General features: G+C 34.4%; 2 long non-coding RNA genes across 3 annotated transcripts; one reads left to right on the top strand and one right to left on the bottom strand.

Moving 5' to 3' along the window:
- Positions 1–500: 500 nt before the first annotated feature.
- LOC134231993 (uncharacterized) lies at positions 501–12,020 on the bottom strand. The gene is made up of 3 exons (XR_009984672.1): positions 11,928–12,020; positions 10,879–10,950; positions 501–1,588 (listed from the first exon to the last, which is right to left on the bottom strand). It is a non-coding gene; the product is annotated as an uncharacterized LOC134231993 (long non-coding RNA).
- On the top strand, positions 5,034–10,025 carry LOC134231994 (uncharacterized). Of its 2 annotated transcripts, none has more exons than XR_009984673.1 (3): positions 5,034–5,293; positions 7,557–7,809; positions 9,726–10,025. It is a non-coding gene; the product is annotated as an uncharacterized LOC134231994 (long non-coding RNA). The 2 variants fall into 2 exon arrangements; XR_009984674.1 differs by having other exon boundaries at positions 7,557–7,797.
- Positions 12,021–21,246: the final 9,226 nt, after the last annotated feature.

A 21,246-nucleotide genomic window follows, 5' to 3' on the forward strand; every position in this document is an offset into this window, starting at 1 on the left:
TACAATCTTTTTCAAGAGGTATTTAAAAAGATATAATTATGAAAGAATTTCTTTCTATTTGAGCCAATGGATAAATCAAGATGATGTGCATCACAGTATCAATTCAGTGTTCTCCATATGTTTATCTCATAACATAATAAGTCTAATATGTACATTAGAATGGAGTCAGCTGACATTCGTATGGACTAGATAACGCTGTTATGAAAATAAAACAGCTCCAAATAATGTCATTTTGACATTTTTTTTACAATAGTTAAAATACTAAATGTAATAATGCAAAAATATAATAATATCAGTTTATTACTTTGTATTGCTATTAAAAACAATTTGCATTGTAATATACTGTAAAAGTGGTTATTTACGCGGTAAGCTAAAAACCAAGTAAAATTCCCCCGCGCGTATGGTCACAAAATTTTAATCTTCTGAAATAATTCTAGATTATTACTTATACTGTTAGACAGGTTGAACCAAAAGTACATTTATCGTGGTAATACGGTATTGAACGCCTGAAAATAAATAAATGTGTCACAAACTGTGATGAAAACCTTAATGTTTATTAAGTTACTGGTGCAATGAAAAATGCATCTTCATATTAAATATTTTAAAGCAACCTCACGCAATTAAAGCTTCAATACATCGATACTCATTTTATTTCCTTTGTATATTTGTTTTTCATTGTTTATAGCTTTCTTAATTTCAAATGATTGGTCCAAAATGTTTAAAAAAACTCACAGTCACTATGATCATACCTATTAAATTAATTGTCAAAACTCGAGACGCAGATACAGGTAAGTAGATTTCACTTTGAAGTTTGAGCTTGCGTTAATAATTACAATAAAGCGTACACCAGTTGTTCACACTTCACCGCTTGTGACTGCATGTACACATCGACGTTACAATTACCAATCCAACAGTTTAAATTATTATCTAACTGTCATTGATTTCTTTAATTTCTTTGTAATTGTTTCAATTTTTTTCTTGTCACTTTTAAAGGGTAACGACCTGATGTTAGTTACGATATGGATGACCGCGTAAATTTTTATCGGTAACTCGTGCGACCGCATATATTATACCCACTTGTAATGTTTGACAGTCACAAACGCGTACTTAACAATCAGTGTAAATAACCACTTTTACAGTACTGAAAACCAACTTTTATTCGTGAGGACTTTTTTCGCGATTAACCGAGGTTAAACTAGTTCGCAACAATAATTTTTTGCAATCAAAGCCTTTTTGGATGTGTTGTTAAAAGAAAGAGACCTTAAGGACTGGTTTACGGCAAGAAATATTCATGATAAAGAGACTCTCGTGAACCTCATGAAAAATTCTCGCAGGCCAAAAAATGTTGGTTTACAGCACCATTCTTCCAAACTTTCTATCACTCAGTAATAACACACTACCCTTACATTGTGTATAAAGCAACAACAGAAGAACAATGTCCATGTAAAGCAGTACTGGGAGTCCTCTATGACAACAATGTCAACAACTTCTCCAAATATTCCCAGAATTCCACTTTTCCAAACCTTCCCAGAATTCCCTGGCTGTCAATCACTCTCACTATCATCATCACTCAGTTCCAGATCTTTACCTGTATATAAAGCAAGAAAATTAAATCATTCATATGCTCAAACCCGAAGGAAGCAAATTAACTTGGGGCGGGGGGGGGGGGGACACAATTAAACATTATCAGTTAGAGGCACTATCAAGTTCAACAACCAAAAATTCCTTGAAATGCAAAATTGAAGGTCATCAGATGCTATTATTGATGGGGCTCGAGCACAAAGTAGCTTTTTTTCAAAAGTACATGTGTATTTAAAAATTAGAAGGGAGGGGGTGGGGGGCGGCTGTGCCCCTCCCTTAACCAATACAAATGGATTTCGGATCATTTCCTTGGCATTGAATAGAAAGTAAGATAAGCAAAGACAGGTGAAAATGCAGCACAACCATGCATTACATCACTGAGTTCAACATTTCTCAGAATGTTGAAGTTATGTGTTAAACTTTAAGGATTTTATTGGGGGTGGAGTGTGAGTGTGTGTGTGTGTGGGGGGGGGGGTGGGGGTTGTTGTTAACACACTTATCGGTACACATGATATTAAGAGTGCAACGATAAACCGTTTGATGGTATACCGCGGTTTATTTCTCCACGGTTGGGTTCACGATACGTGAAACTGATATCACGGTTCGGTTTAATATGTCCGTAATTAGGGTCTTCCGAGCTTCCTTCGGAAGACCCTACTGTTATTCTACTGTTTCTTATTATGTCGCCCCGAACGAAGTCGGGGACGATATATTGATATTGTACGCATGTTTTTTTTTATCCAGGCTGTTTCTCGGAGTTGGCTGGGGCAATCTTCCTGAAACTTTCCTCAAAGGACGATCACTGGTTGTAGTTGTGCAGTGAGGTCGTTCAGTTCCAATATGTCTACCGTTGCCATGGAAACCTGTAAAAAGCGACGAATTTTGTCCGAGAGTGTTCTCTCTGGTCCCTTAAACGTTCGTCATGAAACTCTTTTTATTTTAATGATTAGTATCTGTAGTTGTGCGCTTTGCATTTAAAATTTTCAAATATTCGATTATTGCCATGGAAACCAGGGGAATGTTAAAATTCTTTAATTTCGCTTTTCTCAATAATTACTCAAGCAATCGTTTTGAAACTTTCAATGTTAATTCCTTGCAATGTGTCAAAGTGATTTCTACTTTTAAAATAATTGTAATGAGTCGCTCACAGTTGTCATAGAAACGAAACAGAAAAAAGGTTAAGATGTACACATGTGTTCTCCAAGGTCTAGGTCAAAGGGTCAAAGTTCTTCGTGTCCAATAAAAGTTCTTTTCACAAGGATTACATATTTGAAATGCGAAAGCCCTAGCCCTTACCGTTCAAACGTAAGGTACTATGTTCAAGACGACCCCCCCCCCTTTTTGAAGTGCACTGCCAGGTAGAATACACAGATATAACATATACAATTTACAAGTAACGTTTTAAATGTTTCATTCATAAAATTCAGTTCTCCTGATGTGATTTGATTATTTGCCAACAGTCATTCTTCTTCTGTCTTGTCTCTAGATTTTATAATTATTTTATTTTTTCTATATAAAAAAATAACGATTGTCAACTGCATTTATTAGCATTTCGCGTTTTTTGGTATATCTATTATTTGTATATTATTAATTTCATTAAATAGTGCAAGAATAAATTAGAAAATTGGTACGTTATTTCCATAGTTTTTATTCATTCATAAATCTTTGGATCCGCTCCTACAGGTGCGCTAAGCCTTGATCACTACTGTAAACAAAACATTCATCTCGCCGAAAATGTTCATGATTTCGCTAAACTGAGAAAGTTTACACATGATTTATCATCTCATAAGAAACATCAGCCCTGTACAATGCAGAAATTGAAGGTGGCATGTCAGATTCGTTTTCCGGCAGAACCTCTAAAAATGAAAGTGAAAGTAGGGAAATTTCTGAGTTCTCACTGGCGTTATAATACACAAAATAATTAGGCTGATCTTCTTTATAAATAATATTTGCCAAGCTTTTTTGGTAGGAAAGATACTGCCAATTAACAAGTATGAGGCTCAGTTCAGTACATCTGCTCAATTTCTTTTATGCAAGTCTGCAATTTTGGACTTGTAATTTTTTTCCTGCACTACTTTCTTCTCCTACAGTTCTAAAAATAATGAGTGGGATGTACCCAATTAAGGTCTTCCGTTTCCAACGGAAAGAACTGATACGACTGGATGGTTGTCCAAGCTTAGCTAATGGACCATTGTTTTAGTGATGATAAAAATGTTGTCCAATACGGGGCGACATATGCTATTGCTTGCAATAGCAGACTTTCTAGTTATTATTTGTTTTTTTTCCCGCCGGATTTTTGACAGGCGATTTTTCAAAGACCTTTGGACTGATTTTTATGAAACTTTTAGGTTAAATACCTTGTATTTACACCTATTTACATCTGCTTTCAATTTTTTGATACATGCCTTACTTTGTGATTTATTGCCCTTTAATTGATAATTTTGATGTCTCGTTTCCACTAATAAACTCAAGAACGACTTATGATAATTACATGAAAGTTGGAGAACTTGTAGCCAATACATTGTAGATGTGCATAACGATATAATTATAAGCTGATTTCTTAAAGATCGGAAGCTATGTGACGGCAAATTTAAGTAATCTTTTTTCCATGAAATTTTGCTTCTTTTTGTATAATAACTTTTGAACCGAGAATAATTTGGTAAGAAATATATAACAAAAGTTGTGCATAATTACAAGAGCTTTCATATAAGATCAAGGAAAAGGGGCTGGTCCCTATAATTAGGGGTTAATAACTCATACACGTTTTTTTTCTGTTAGCTAAAAATATTGGTTTATTATGAAAAAGTTTGACTGAAATAATTTCGAACTGATTAAATCTTGTCGTTTGATATAAAGAGAAATAAACTTCAAGCTATATTTAATACTTTTTTATAAAACAAATATGTGAGAAACCTTACAGGAACAAGATGTCTACTATAGCCAAGCCTTTACTGGGCCTCTTGCTTAGTTCTAGTTGATCGATGCATCTGAAAGATATTATTTTGATTCGGTGTTTCTCTGTTTTCTTTTTATTCAAATAATAAATATAATGTGATGTTGTATACAACAATAGGTAAAATCAAAATATTTCTGCATTAGTTAAGAGGAAGTATTTTCGGGGCCTCTTGTTTGTAAACAACGCGCGGCATTGTGGGAAATGGGAAGGTACTAAAGACCTGATATACTAAAAACCTTATTTGACCTGATTCAAAATCGTCAGGAAATATTCCAAACAAACGAATTTTTGTATAGCATTTTGCATCATAGTCATAAAGTATTTAAATAAGTCATTTGAAGTACTCAATATTGTCATTTAATCTAAAATAAAAACATCAGGTAAATATCAGGTCTCTCGTATATCCGGTTATTAGTGTGTAGGAAAAAGTTGACACATGTTTACAAACTGAAAGTTGGAAATCATGTAAAGTTGAGCATTTCTTACCACCAAGCCACAGGCCGTATGTAGACATGCACGCACATTTAATCTGCAGCTACGAAGTACTTTATCAATCCTCTGGAGCATTATTTTCAGCAGAATTATCCGATTTATAAATTTTTGTGTGAATTGTTTACGAGGAAATTCCGACTGTTAAATTAACAAGCTGAGCACTCTTGACTCTGGTTCATGGTTCCCAGTGATAAATGTATCGCGTGATGAAAGAGTCGACGGTGACATTTTAAAGTTTGATTGGCATGGACTATCGGAATGAAGGTTAGAAATTTATTTTACCTAAAATTTAAATTACTATGGCAGCTTAGAGCATTGATATTTTTAAAAATACACAGACACACCGATACATTATCTGTTTTAAGGCTCAGACGCTTTCTGTTAGCCTTTTAAAATCCCAACAGCTTTTTATTTTTTATTTAAATATATGTGAGCATTTAATTTCAACAAGACTCACTTTCAAAACAAAAAATTCAACACTCCACTTTCCATCATAGTGATACTCTTATAGACCATTTCACGGTAACTGCGGTACTGCTCTTTTGCAGGGCAAAATGATATAGTTTGGTGAAATATGACATATAAGTAATTGTTAAATATACGTTATTTAATTATCTCTCAACAATAACTTTGATAAACGTTATTATTTTGCCCTGCAAAAGAGCAATACCGCAGTAACCATGGAGGGGTAATTTACACTACACTTAATAGAGAGGTTGAGATCTTAAACTTTAGTAAGAATAATCTAACTGTGTCTCGGTACAGGCCCTCACCACAGTTAGAATACGTCCCATATACTTGCAACGTAGCAAATCGGAGCGGATCCGCTCCGAAACGATTTTGAAGAATATAAAATGATTTGCACTGGGAATAACTACCAAAATAACCAAAACAAACCTTCTTGAGATTGCTTATGCCTTTTATCCCAAGAAATAATCCATATAAATACGTAAATCCAATTAATTTTCTCAACGTTTTTCTCTCCATTCAAATGTTTACATTCGGAACTCTCTAGATTGTTCCTTGTAAATGCACTATCGCCCGTGTTTCTTTCTGCTACATTACGAATACACGGAACGAATTCTATCGTTAAACCGGGTCCGTAGGACAATATCATTTTAACGATAGAACATTCTATCTACTTAAACTTGTACGCGTACGTGTACTTGTATATATTTTGACGTACACGTACATGTTTTTTTTTTAAATTTGTCTGTTGAGATTTTTATGACGTGTAACATGTACGTGTACACCGCGATCAGTGTCTCTGTTTCAAGTATTTAGAAGGTTTTTTGTCGTCAGTTAGTAAACAAAAATTGATGAAAATAAGTGCTCGTGAAAGTAAACATCCTATATAATGCATAACAATCACATTTTCACACTTAAATTGGTTAATTTTTATTATTAAAGCTACACGTTTTCACTTACGTGTAGATTCCATTCTACAAGTTTTAAGAACTTGTTGCAATCTTGACGTCACTAAAATTGATGACGTAATACACACAGAATTTAGGTTATTACCCTACTAGACGTACCCGTACACGTACACGTTGGAAATCTCAACCTCTCTATTATTTGTTGAATATACACCGTAACAATATGTTGACGGTGTGACTGTTAGGGTGAGGGCAGATACTTATTCAGTTTTAATTTAGATCGGGCTTGTCAAACCGCACTTGATATTTGGTGCATCGATGCTCTGTTCACACGGAGAGTTGAATTCAAATTAGTTTTATTAATTCGAATTAATTTACTGCGAATCAAATTACTTTGCATTAGCTCCATGTGAACACAAAGGGAAGCTTATTCGAATTAAATTTTGAGGCATTTGTAATGGCAAAATTAATTCAAATGCTAGATGTTGGTGGTCTGCTTTAAGTACTTAATTGTGCTATTTTTGAGTGGATAGCCTTGCTGACACTTGACTGTAGTAGTAAAATTTTTATTCGCATTTGTTTAATTCGCATTAGATATCATGTTAACACAGTTTGATTCCCATTAGTTTGATTCGCATTAGTTTACTTTGCAATCATTTACTGCAAATTAAACTCTCCATGTGAACAGGGCACTAGACTTTGAAGTCACACGATGTTGTGGTGTAAGTTAGGCCTACATTACCAGTTTTAATCTTGAATAGTGCTGACTTTAATGAAGAATTTTTCCCCCACTATTTATCTGCAAGTATCCATTAAATCAAGGTGAATTTATTTTTTGGAAACTTTTGATCAATTCTTGCAAGAATGTATCTTAAAGAATCAAAGCACTGTGGGTCCAAAGTTACTGCGGAAAAGAAATTGTGTGGATCAATAAGCAAGTGATAATTTTCTCTTCACCAAGGCGTTGTCATGAGAGCTTGCATTATGAGCAGCGCTTCGTGCTGCTGTCTGTAATTGCTATAAATAGCTGTTAAAACAAAGTCTTTAATATCAAAATTTATTGACAAAAAATTGCACAATTGTTGCTCAGTTAAATCTCAAAAGAAATTTGTAAAAACAATTGTAATAATAGAAAGTTTGCTTATTTTCAGATGACTGCAGGAATGGTTTGTTTGATTATTGGCCTATCAAACATTTTCCAGTCATTTGATGATGCCACCACTTGGGATAGTAAGCTGCAAATATAGACTTGTACTCAGCACTTATTGCCTTTGAGAAGTAAGGGATCCTTTTGACACTGAATCTCGGTGTATGCGGTCTCATTGGAGTAACCCGTCTGAAGCATTTAGCAATGGGATTGGAACCTGTGATGCAAGAATCAGCTTCTTATTGGTACTTTGATTGGTAATGTTATTTGAGAATTTTCACTCCTTCACTCATTTAGAGGTGTTAATATATACCGGTAAATAGTTTTTATTTAGACCTTTATTTGGAACTCAGTGACATTGTCCTAACATGTACTATGAGGTTTTTAAGGTCTCATTCACTTCAAATGCTGGGTGCATGGTTAAGTAACATTAAGTACTGCATCATGTTTTTGTCTTAGGTTTGATGCAGTGAATAATCAAAGTACTCAGAAGTACTGAAAGCTGGGCTCATTTACAGGGTAATGAACAAAGACCGTGATGAGAGTTTAAAAACAAATTCAGACATTGAGAGGATATGTTATCCACAAAAAATATCTCTATGGCATATATATAGTATTAAAAAGTTTTAAAATTAAATAAAATTATTATAGAATTTAACAGCATAAAATATTCATCACATGTATCGTTTGAGGCGGTTTCAGGGATTTATATACCAACAGAAGTAAATAAACACTAATGCAGCAAGATTATTTAAGGTCAAACGATTATGCACTGATTGTTCTCAGCTGAGAATTTGCATCAAAGCGTACATCAAGTAATTAATGATGTTTACCGCATTTGTGTTAGACTGACAATACAACCTTTATTTATAGAATATGGCGCACACATCGATACCTGATGAAAATCTTTTGCATATTTTAAACAAATAATTAATCGAAGAAGACTGTAGAAAGTACATTATTATAATTATTTTTTGACAATTTCCGATAACTTTGAAAATTTAATTCTGTAATCAGTGTTTGTATTGCCTCAAATTTGATTGCGCAAATGTACTATATTTTAATGTGTAAATTTGATTAAGCATCAGTGATGAACCAGCATTTCCTGTTGAACTTCGTAGCACTGAGTCCGGCTAGAAATCAAGCTAAACTTCAGGATTATATAAAGGGAATGCCCTACTACTAGGCTACCATAAAGACAAAGATGTATTTTGGTTATATAGGAAAAAATGCTTTGGCAAACACTTATAATGAATAGAAGCTTATAGAAAATATAATTTTATTCCTTGTCTTTTTAAAACATATGGAAATCTAAAAAAAAATGATTTACATGTACTCTGGTGCATGTACTTTTACAAAAAAAACATGGCTAGTTGGTTATGAAAATTATGGTGTCCAGATAAGGCTAATTGTAAAAGTGCTTCAGTATGTTTAGGAACAATGTGCTAACATAGGCTAAGGCAACTTAAAATAACATGCAGTTGTGCTGACACAAAATATGCTGCCATGCCAACACAGCTTTACACAATCTATTACATGTAATCTTGACTGTGTGGTGTAAAAGCCTGCTGCAACATTGTTACAATGCACAAGTACATTGTCATTGTGTTGTCATAAACACACTAGACCATCGTCATAAGTGTTGTAGCACAGTTTTACTTCATGCTACCTTGTAAGTGTCTGAAACTGGCCAGAATGTTGTCATAAACTTACTAGCATGGTGTTATAAATGAACTAGAGCCACATTGTTACTTTGCGCTAGCTCTTTGTTCCTTATGCAATAGCATTTTGTCACTTCATTAGCGCATTGTTCTTCATTGCTGTAACACCTTTACGAATGGTCTTATCCTGACACATAAAAAAATCATAACTGGATACCATCTTTTTGGCTAATTAGTCGGTAACAGCTGTTAACCATTACCATTCCTGATAAATTTTGATATGAACAAGTAATGTACATTTTCTTTATTTGAAATCATGAAAAACTAATATGTTATTTTATAACATCCTCAAATGACTCCCTGTAAACCTATATTTTTTAATAAATATAGACTACCGGAAAATGTGACAGTATCTTTGAACTCAGTTTGATGGTTTATCTTATCTTATAACAGTGTATAAGTTGCACTTTTTAAAAAAAATTCAATGAAAAATTTCAATTTCTTTTTGATAGGTGTGACTGTCATCAGAGTACTGAAATTTGATTCCAAGCACGATCATGATTTGCCAGAAGAGCATCTGTTGGGGGATGACAAGGAATAAACAGCATAATGAAATTGAAACATTCATGTGAAACAGTCTTAGTTTATGATATTGACTTTAAATATTCATATTTAAATTTTGATTTGAGAAACAGACATAAATCCACAAATATGAACAAATCAATTGCTTTCAGTTTTTCAAGAGAAATAGATTTTGTTACAGAGTCTATCTTTAGTTTGGAATAAATATTCTTTTTAAGTATGTGTCAGATCTTGCATGTTAACATCTGTATGGAGGTCTTCCTTTCCAAGAGAAGACATACCAGTTCTAATAGTTAAGGTTATAAATGTGTGTAAATATATGTATTTTTACAGTATAATTGATTGATTGATTGTTTACTGTTTAACGTCCCTCTCCAGAATATTTCACTTATATGGAGACGTCACCATTGCCGGTGAAGGGCTGCAAATTTAGGCCTATGCTTGGCACTTATGGCCTTTGAGCAGGGAGGGATCTTTATTGTGCAACACCTGCTGTGACACGGGGCCTCGGTTTATACGGTCTCATTCGAAGAACCGCCCCATTTAGTCGCTTTTACAACAAGCAAGGGGGTACTGAGGACTTATTCTAACCCGGAAAGGTTTTTGCTATTTGAGTAAAAGAAATAAAGAAATAAAGAATGGTAGCAAAGTTGACAATTGAAACATTTCACTTTCTGCTTATCGCTAAGAAGGAAGACCCACTCGTTGCTTTGCAACGAGCTTTGCTCTAGTTATCCGAATCATCTGTTTTGGTTCCTCGTTTACAATTTCAAAATGGCTTCTGCACGAAACATGAGGTCAATGAAACTGCAGAAACGGCAGTTAAACTTGTTTCCAGTCTCATATTTAACGGGTCGAAGGATGTAATCACTTTCCTAGTGTTAGTGAAATGAACATTTGATAAAACTTTTTAATTTAAAGTATATAATTACAAACTTCCGACTTTTTAACCCACTATGTCACATATCCTGATACGTATCGTATAGTGAACTGAATACCGTGATACGTATCGTATCACGGGGTAGGCGCATCGTTGCACCCCTACATGATATATATATCAGAGGTGAGTTGTTTTAGACTTACCCAGGATGTTGGAGGCTGGAGGGACTGACTGATAGAGAGGCTGGGATCTAAACAGACCCTGTCCTGATTTATCTGTAACAAAATAAAACTAAAAATAACTATTACATCACACAGGTAACAGGAGGGACTGACTGATAGAGAGGCTGGGATCCAAACAGACCCTGTCCTGATTTATCTGTAACCAAATAAAACTAAAAATAATTATTACATCACACAGGTAACAGGAGGGACTGACTGATAGAGAGGCTGGGATCTTAACAGACCCTGTCCTGATTTATCTGTAACCAAATAAAACTAAAAATAACTATTACATCACACAGGTAACAGGAGGGACTGACTGATAGAGAGGCTGGGATCTAAACAGACCCTGTCCTGATTTATCTGTAACCAAATAAAACTAAAAATAACTATTACATCACACAGGTAACAGGAGGGGCTGACTGATAGAGAGACTGGGATCCAAACAGACCCTGTCCTGATTTATCTGTAACAAAATAAAAGTAAAAATAACTATTACATCATACAGGTAACAGGAGGGGCTGACTGATAGAGAGGCTGGGATCCAAACAGACCCTGTCCTGATTTATCTGTAACCAAATCAAACTAAAAATAAATATTACATCACACAGGTAACAGAAGGGGCTGACTGATAGAGAGGCTGGGATCCAAACAGACCCTGTCCTGATTTATCTGTAACCAAATCAAACTAAAAATAACTTTTACATCATACAGGTAAGCCCCAAACAAACCCTGCCTTGATTTTCTGTAACGAAATAAAATCTCCACATCAGAAAACAATCTAAAAATAACTATTCCATCATACAGGTAAACCCCCCCCCCCAAAAAAAAAAAAAAAACCTGTGTTTCCCCCTTTTGGTTTGTTTAATTTTTTTCTTCAGATACTGAAAGATTATTTTGATTTGAAGGTGGACACTTGACAAATGAAAAAAAAACCTTGAAGAGGTTCACGATGAGACACAGATGATCTGTAATCAATCCAGAAAACTGGTTGGGTTGATACATTGGTGACAAAGTGTGAAGGTACTCACCATTGTTTGTTTTTGACTCGTCTTCTGAGTCACTAGCCGAGTTATCCGAGTCACTGGATGAGTCACTACTGCTGCTGATAAATCCAATCCAACCTAAACAGAGAAAATACTATTATAATACAGGGTATAACTGCTGCTGATAAATCCGATCCAACCTAAACAGAAAACTTACTACTATAATACAGGGTATAACTACTGCTGATAAATATACTATAATACAGAGTACAACTACTGCTGATAAATCTACTATAATACAGGGTATAACTACTGCTGATAAATCTACTATAATACAGAGTACAGCTACTGCTGATAAATCTACTATAATACAGGGTACAACTACTGCTGATAAATCTACTATAATACAGAGTACAACTACTGCTGATAAATCTACTATAATACAGGGTATAACTACTGCTGATAAATCTACTATAATACAGGGTATAACTACTGCTGATAAATCTACTATAATACAGGGTATAACTACTGCTGATAAATCTACTATAATACAGGGTATAACTACTGCTGATATATCTACTATAATACAGGGTATAACTACTGCTGATATATCTACTATAATACAGGGTATAACTACTGCTGATATATCTACTATAATACAGGGTATAACTACTGCTGATAAATCTACTATAATACAGGGTATAACTACTGCTGATAAATCTACTATAATACAGGGTATAACTACTGCTGATAAATCTACTATAATACAGAGTACAACTACTGCTGATAAATCTACTATAATACAGGGTATAACTACTGCTGATAAATCTACTATAATACAGAGTACAGCTACTGCTGATAAATCTACTATAATACAGGGTATAACTACTGCTGATAAATCTACTATAATACAGGGTACAACTACTGCTGATAAATCTACTATAATACAGAGTACAACTACTGCTGATAAATCTACTATAATACAGGGTATAACTACTGCTGATAAATCTACTATAATACAGAGTATAACTACTGCTGATAAATCTACTATAATACAGGGTATAACTACTGCTGATAAATCTACTATAATACAGGGTATAACTAGGGGAAAGTGTTACTAATTCGGACACGTGTAATACATCGGACACTTCAATAAAAACGTACTTTATTCGCTATCGTCTTCTGTTTTTTGTTCTATATTTAAATGTGGTATAATTTACAATATTAGAATCAGGAAAACACCTAAATTTATGCGCATGTCTCATTGTACTGTGATTGGTTGTCCGAAATAAACGACCTTCACCTTCCGTGTCGTTAAAGACGCCCATGTGTTGTTACTTTCGCTTTGACCTGTATCCTCGAAGACAATTCAAGACATTACAGGTAAGTCATTTATGAAGGAAATTGAACAAAATACAAATAAAATAAGTACATAGAAATACAAAAAAGACATTTTTTTTTATACTTTTAATACAGCGCATTAGCTATAAGCATATTTAATGAAAATAAATGCCCATGTCCGAAATTACAACACCACTTCTATGTCGTTTTTTTTTTTAAAGTTCCTTACAGTTTCATGTGTGATGACATAGGAATTAGTAATTTTAACAGGCTAATTCTTTTTTCATTTAAATTAAAAAAGGTAAATTGGTACATACTTAAAATATTTTAGCTTTAGTGAAAGGTGGGGGGGGGGGGGGGGGGGGTCGCATACACTCTTTACCAATTTCATCAACTGAAGATCCACAAGTATTGAGGGAATGATTAGTAAAAAAAAATATTTAAATTTTTTAATAATTATTACAACAAACAACAATATATATATACATATAAAAATTTTTTTGAAAAGTTTTTAATAATTATGACAACAAACAACAATATGTACATAAAAAAAAAAATATTTAAAATTTTTAATAATTATGCCAACAAACAACAATATATATATACATAAAAAAAATATTTTAATTTTTAATAATTATGACAACAAACAACAATATGTACATAAAAAAGCCATCTAGTTTGGAAGGGGGTGGGTGGGTGTGATAATAGGGGTTGACCTGTTTTCCTTTAAGGCATTTTAAAGTTTCTTTAACTTCTTTAACAAGTTACAATGTAAATTTAAGTACTAAAGATTCTAAGGAAGATGCCCCCCTTCTTTTATAAAAATTGCATCAAATAAGCATGAATAAATAAAAATTTTTAAAATTTCAGGAAAATGGCAAAAAAAAGAAAAAACATCTATCAAACATATTCCCAAGAGAATCTGGAAAATGCCATCAATGCTGTGAAAACAGGCCAGCTCTCACTCCGGAAAGCAGCCGAATTCCAGGTTCCAAAAACAACCATACATGATCATGTCAAAGGGAATGTTGAAGCAGGAGCTAAACCCCAGCATTATCATCAGAGATTGAGGGAAAACTCGTCAAAACAGCTATGGATGCGGCTGACATGGGCTTCGGAATACGTCGGGCTATGTTTAAGTTTAAAACAGGACAGCTTGTCCAAAGAATGAAACTCTGCACACCATTCAAAAATGGTGTGCCCGGAAACATGTGGTGGAGAGGGCTGAAAAATCGTTTTCCAGTATTGACCATCAGGAAGCCAGAGAAGCTCTCAACTGTCAGATCTCGAATGATGAATCCCATTGTTGTTTCAAAGTATTTTGATGATTTAGAGAGGATTTTATCCAATCTAGATCTTCAGGATAAACCATCCTCAATTTGGAACTGTGATGAAAAAGGGTTTCAATTCGAGCACTCTCCCACCACTGTCTGTGCACGGAAAGGGGCAAGGAGCTTACCTGGAAGGATTTCGAACTCCAGGGAAAGCATTAGCACCCTAACATGTGTTAATGCAGCGGGACAAAAGATGCCACCGTTAGTCATTGTGAAAGGCAAAACTAGAAGGAGCTTAGAGTCTTTCCGTACATCTGACGCCCCTCAGGGTACAGTGTGGGCATATCAAAAAAATGCCTGGATGAGTGATATACTGGGGGACCAGTGGTTTCAGGAAGTATTCCTGAAACACTGTGGAGATCATCGTCCCCAGTTACTCATTTTAGACTCGCACAGCAGTCATGAGGTCTTTAGTCTGTTAGAAACTGCGAGGGCAAATAACATCCATCTTCTTGCTCTCCCTCCACATACCACTGCGTGGTTGCAGCCTCTGGACAGAACAGTGTTTGGGCCCCTGTCAAAAGCGTACAACAAAGCTTGCACAGAATTCCTTTCTGACAGCCCCTCCCATCTGATAACCAAGGAGACTTGGCCTTCCATTTTTACTTCAGCTTGGAATGCTGCTGTCACTCCCCACAACATAATGGCAGGATTCAAAGCGTGTGGTATCCATCCTATGAGCAAATCTGCTATACCTGATGAAGCATTCCTCACCAGTGTACCCTTTGACCAGCCTGCACCTGAGCCTACACCTCCTGATGTCACTTCCTCGTTGTCATCTACCATAGATTCTGAAGTTGTTGTTACTGTACCACCTGTGACTTCTCCATCTTCATCTTCAAGTCAGCAAAATTCGAACATAGCTATGGCTTTCTCCTCAGCAGATCCTTTCCTGAGCTCTTCATCTTCGAACCCTCCTAACGATGCACCTTCATCTAGCACAAGCTTTTCACACCCAACTGTGGCCAATGATGATTTTGGGACTGTGTTAGCAGAGGTCGCTCTTGAAAATGCTAACCCAGATCTTGTCACTCAAGGGGATTACACTCTGGCATCTCAGGATGATCTGTTGCATCTTGCAACGGTGTTCAACGTAGATCTTCCTTCCTTTACAGTCAGCGAAGAAATCAACAAAATATTTTCTCCGAAAGCCGACGCAAGTTCCAATGAGGATATTTCTAAGAAGAAAAAAAAGAAGCTGACATGTCATAGGTTATTAACATCAGATGATATTTTGAGGGAGAAAAAAGGTGCTTTAGAGGAAAAAGAAAGAAAAGAAAAGGAGAAAGAAAAGAGGAGACAAAAAAGAGAAGAGAAAAAAAAACAGAAAGAAGAACTAACCAAGAACAAAGAAAACAGAAAACCTAAAACCAAAAAAGTCTTATGCTGTGTGTGCATGCAAGAGAATGATATTGGGGAGAAAGGTGAACAGGTGGCATGGGTTCAGTGTGATAGCTGTGCATCTTGGGTACACATTAAATGTGTACCATCTAGAATCTTGAATGTCTTAAATGACAACAGAGCCTTCTTTTGTCCAAGATGTCAGTGGATGAATGAATGAATGTTGTATTCTGAAAAGAATTATCTTGCAAATTTTATTAAATTGAATTATCTTACAAATTTCACAAATATCTTTTCTTTCCTTTACTTGCATTCAGTTATTATTTTTATTAAATTTTTTTTCATTAATGTTTGATATTATCTTATTTTTTGGTAAATCATTAAACTCATAGAAATAAAAACATATATAAGATTAAAAATGTTTAACTACATTAATTAATTAAGTACCCCTAAAGATATCCAATATTAATGATTTCACAATTATAGATGAAAAGGTAATTTAATTGGATACCTTGGGAAAATGTGGATTTCTCAAAAGCTTTTAGGAAATGATCCCCCATGTAATAAAAATACCGTTTTGTTGTAGACCCAATTTGGTCATTTTAAAACCCCCTTATTATTATTGTTTTAATTGTCAGAAAGTTATCAAATTAAAAATTTCCTTGCACTTTTACCAGCTGTCCACCCCAAACAAAGAGAAAAAAATATGGATCCGCACTCTATAGTCACTGTTTCTAAAACGAAAGTACAAATGCAGAGTTTATTTTTAAGTCAGAATGGACAGATATATTACAGACAGGTCATTATGTTATTTTTAAAAAGTTTTTAAGTTATATTTACCTATTGTCCGAGGTTAGAACACCATGTGTCCGAAATTACAACGCCCGCGTCCGAAGTTACAACATGACAACCCCTTACGTTCTCTTGCCGTTTGTGTTCAGTAGAGTAAACAAAGCCTGCCGAGGTAAACCGAAAAGTATTCCGGAAATGTCATTCTATCGATTGATATGTCATATGTACCTATCACTAGGCTGAATGCTGAGGAAAATAACGTTACAGTGTTAACTGTCCGAAATATCAACACTTTCCCCTACTGCTGATAAATCTACTATAATACAGGGTATAACTACTGCTGATAAATCTACTATAATACAGGGTATAACTACTGCTGATAAATCTACTATAATACAGGGTATAACTACTGCTGATAAATCTACTATAATACAGGGTATAACTACTGCTGATATATCTACTATAATACAGGGTATGACTACTGCTGATAAATCTACTATAATACAGGGTATAACTACTGCTGATAAATCTACTATAAGACAGGGTATAACTACTGCTGATAAATCTACTATAATACAGTAAAGCATTTACATTTGCAAATGTTTGCCCTTATATGACACTATTTGAACAAGACGTTTTTACATATCAGTAAAACATGTTCCTCATGTGACCATAAATTGATTGCTTGGTCATAAGTGATCTACATAATTTCATTGTGACGTCATAAGTGATCAAAGTGTTAAACGCATTCAAATTATACCGTTGAATTTTGAAAAAATGTAAATCTCTTATGGATTTAAAACTTCAGTGTACTTTACTTTAAGTAATAAGGTATCATTTTTTTTAGTTTTATTGGGATGTTAAACGGGTTGGCACATGATCAAATCTCCCACAAAGCCCTTCGGACTTTATGAGATTTCATCACATGACCAACCTGTTTTACATCCAAATAAAATTCAAAAAATGATACCTTATTTCTCTTAGGGCTATTCCAGAAAAAAATGTATGGGGGGGTTGGAAGGCACTTTTATTTTTACCCCACCACCCATACATTTTTAATTGCTTCCTCCCCCACAACCAATCAAATTAAAAATGCTTTTAATACAACCACCCATCTAAATTTAAAATACTTTCTTAAAGAATTTTGTTTTAAGTTACCTATAATAAAATTTCATGTACCAGTACTTTTTATAAGCATTTGCGCTTTATGCAACTTAAATGAGTGTTCGCTTTTGGGATGTATCCAAACAATGAACTGATTTAAAAAGAAAAAAAATAAATATGATGCAAATCCAAATATTATGCACAAAACTTTCATTTTTTCATTACTTTGAAAAATGAAAATAGTTTTAATCATTTTTGAAAAGAATTTATAAAGATATTTTAATGCAAATTTTAACAGAAACAAAAGTTTTGTAAGATTTTACAATCAGTTTTTTTTTTTAGTTCAAGTCCAAAGTTCTTTTGTTACACAGGCCAGAGAGTTCCTGCTATATAGCCTATAGGTTTCTGGGTTTTTATTTGGGGGGGGGGCTTAATTAAATTATGTAGTTATGTAGGACATTGTCTATATAGTAGGTCGTGAAAAAAAAAATACGAAGTCTCAATCCCACCTAACAATCGTGCAGGCACTTGTTGCTGAAATATATTTTTGAAATTCATTTGTATGTTATGGCCAAGTTAAAAATATATTCGAGGTAACAGTCAACAGGTTAAGGATTAGTACATGTATGTATTGACATAATACATGTATATTGTTACAAACCCTGTTATATACATAAACATTATTTTACACCTTATTTGCCGCTGGTCTTAAGTAAAATATTTGACTTGCAAGCTCCATAGTCATGCTCTAAAATGTTTATTATCAGATATGTTTTTTTCTACTTTCGGTTTTAATCAATCGATCTCTCTGATTGCACCTAATATCATTTAATTTACCAATGTAATCACGTTTGAATAATTTGCTGGAATGAAACTTGAGCTGGAAGCAACAAAGAACAGGAGAACATAAAGAAATTGTGTCCCAGTCCTCCACTGTCATTACATCATGTGCTTTTATAATTATCTGCCCTTGTTTCCGGGTTGTTCGATTCTACTTTCACTTTCAATGTAACACACTTCGTAACTGTTGAGGACTTTTTTTTTTAAGTAAATATCAATATCTACTGGCTTATACAAAATGAAAGGAAGGAAGTTCTTTGCAGTTGATTATTTGTGATTTTTGAAATATAAGCAATATTTGGGCTCAGGTTGAAAACGTTAAAGGGCTTGGCAAGCCTCACCCTCTATCACCATGATCACATTTTCTTACCCTCACCCAAATATCGCTTATATTTCAAAACAGTACCATGTATTTTATATATATATATATATATATATATATATATAGAAGTGATATGTTTATCTCGATGTACAGTCTATATATGGAAGTGGCATTTTTATCTTGACGTAGAGTGTATATATAAAAGTAACATATTTATATTGACATAGTCTATATATATATAGAAGTCATTGTCAAGTGTCATCTTTACCTCGACGTAGTCTATATTTAGAAGTGTCATCTTTACCTCGACGTAGTCTATATTTAGAAGTGTCATCTTTACCTCGACGTAGTCTATAAATAGAAGTGTATTGTTTACCTCGACTTAGTCTTTAAATAGAAGTGTCATGGTTACCTCAACGTGGGGAAGTCCCACTGTCACCTGGTGCCCCTCCCCAACATCCACCACTCCTTGTTGTGACGTGTCAACCGATGCTGGCATGAAATCATCTGAAAAACATGCAATAAATCAGTAAAAAATGTATCGACCGATGCTGGCATGAAATCAGCTGAAAAACACCCAATAAATCACTTTAAAATGTATTGACCGACACTGACATGAAATCATCCGAAAAACACTTAATAAATCAGTTAAAATGTATCAACCGACGATGGCATGAAATCATCTGTAAAATGTGTCAATTAAAAGAAACTTTTGCTGTACAAAGTAATGACTAATGTGCTATCTTTTTTACCCCAAGTTTGTCTGCTATTATTCTCATTCACCCTGCACCCTGTTAGCTATTTATGTTGCCCACATTTTCAAAGTTCTCACAAAAAATATAGTATCTCAGCATAAAGTTAAACAGATACTGAGATCGACAACTCAATACTCACAGCGGAAAGAGTGGAAGGCAACTCGAGATTTGGGATCAAAACTTGCACCTAACTTAAGTTCATGGACTTTGCTATCGACTGGAAGTATCTTCTCTGTCATTTCAAAGTAAACAACCGTCCACTGTGTAGAAGAAAACTGAGATAAACACGAAAACAGACCAACATCTGCTACATTTCGATCAAGGTTCACAATTTTTCAATACCGTTCAGTATATTTGGAATACCGCGCCCGATCAAATTTTACAAAATCTGTCATTTAGGCACGAACGAGTCTAAAGGCAGCTCCCTGCACAACACGTGACCATAACTGTGACGTCACATACAAAGTGAAAGTAGCTTTGAGTGCTTCTAAAATATTCTCGTGAGTAAACAAAAACTGCTGTTTCTATTAAGTTTATATTTTTATATTACTCAATATATAAAAATATTTATAATAATTTTTCTGTACAACGGTAACACAATGCAATGCTCAGGTGCTAAATGATATAAATGTTTCCAAGACCGATAGAGCAATGTTATACCCCCCCCCCCCCCCCCCCGTTAACTTGCACTCAGGAAATTTTTTTCCAAAAATGAACACTTGTTGTATTTGATAGTATATATATAATACACCCACGTCGGTGCCTCTCGTGTACAAGGGACTCAGGGCTATGTGTAGTGGTGTCCTGTTTACAAACCAATGTCGGTTACCCCCCCCCCTCCCCCCCAAAAAAAATAAATAAATAAATAAAAGTACTCAAAATGAATGCAAACTAAGATAGAAAACACACTTTTTATTCTATTTCAGAATCAATATATGCATATTTATATATATATATACACTGTACAAAGGCCATTTTTTATTTCTCCACCTTACATCATTGGTCAATCAACATCCTTGCATTCATTATTTTAGACTTTATATCCAACCTGCCAAACCTTTACAATCCTTCCCTATAGACCAATTATAAATTTATTTATTCAAATTTTCTGTCTTATGACACCCATGTTGACTTACAGTTACAGTCGATATCTCCCTAACTAAGGTTGCCTGTATTTTCTCCTACCATAATAAGGGAATAGGAGCAGATCAAATATACACAGGTTGGTTGAAGTAGGGAGTGAGATTGAGGTATTTGACTGATCAGTGCTGGATTGTACAGCTATAAGTTTATAGCATACAACAGTGAACAGTGCATGCATAAATTCTGCGCAATCGCTATTTTTTGGAATATATCACCCGTCATCAAGCAATGTTGACTGTTGCTACGCTGGAGGGAGTGGCTTCATTATTCAGTGATTTTTAACAAATGTTTGTTTTGTTTTGAACATTTTATTGACGAATCAAATGGATTGGAAACAAGTTCTTACAACTTACTAGTTCCTCTCCATAAATATAACAATATGTCATGCAAAT

The sequence above is a fragment of the Saccostrea cucullata genome, unplaced genomic scaffold (genome assembly GCF_032062105.1).
Source record: "Saccostrea cucullata isolate Sc308-1 unplaced genomic scaffold, CSIRO_AGI_Scuc_v1 ctg4380, whole genome shotgun sequence".
Lineage (NCBI taxonomy): Eukaryota > Metazoa > Mollusca > Bivalvia > Ostreida > Ostreidae > Saccostrea > Saccostrea cuccullata.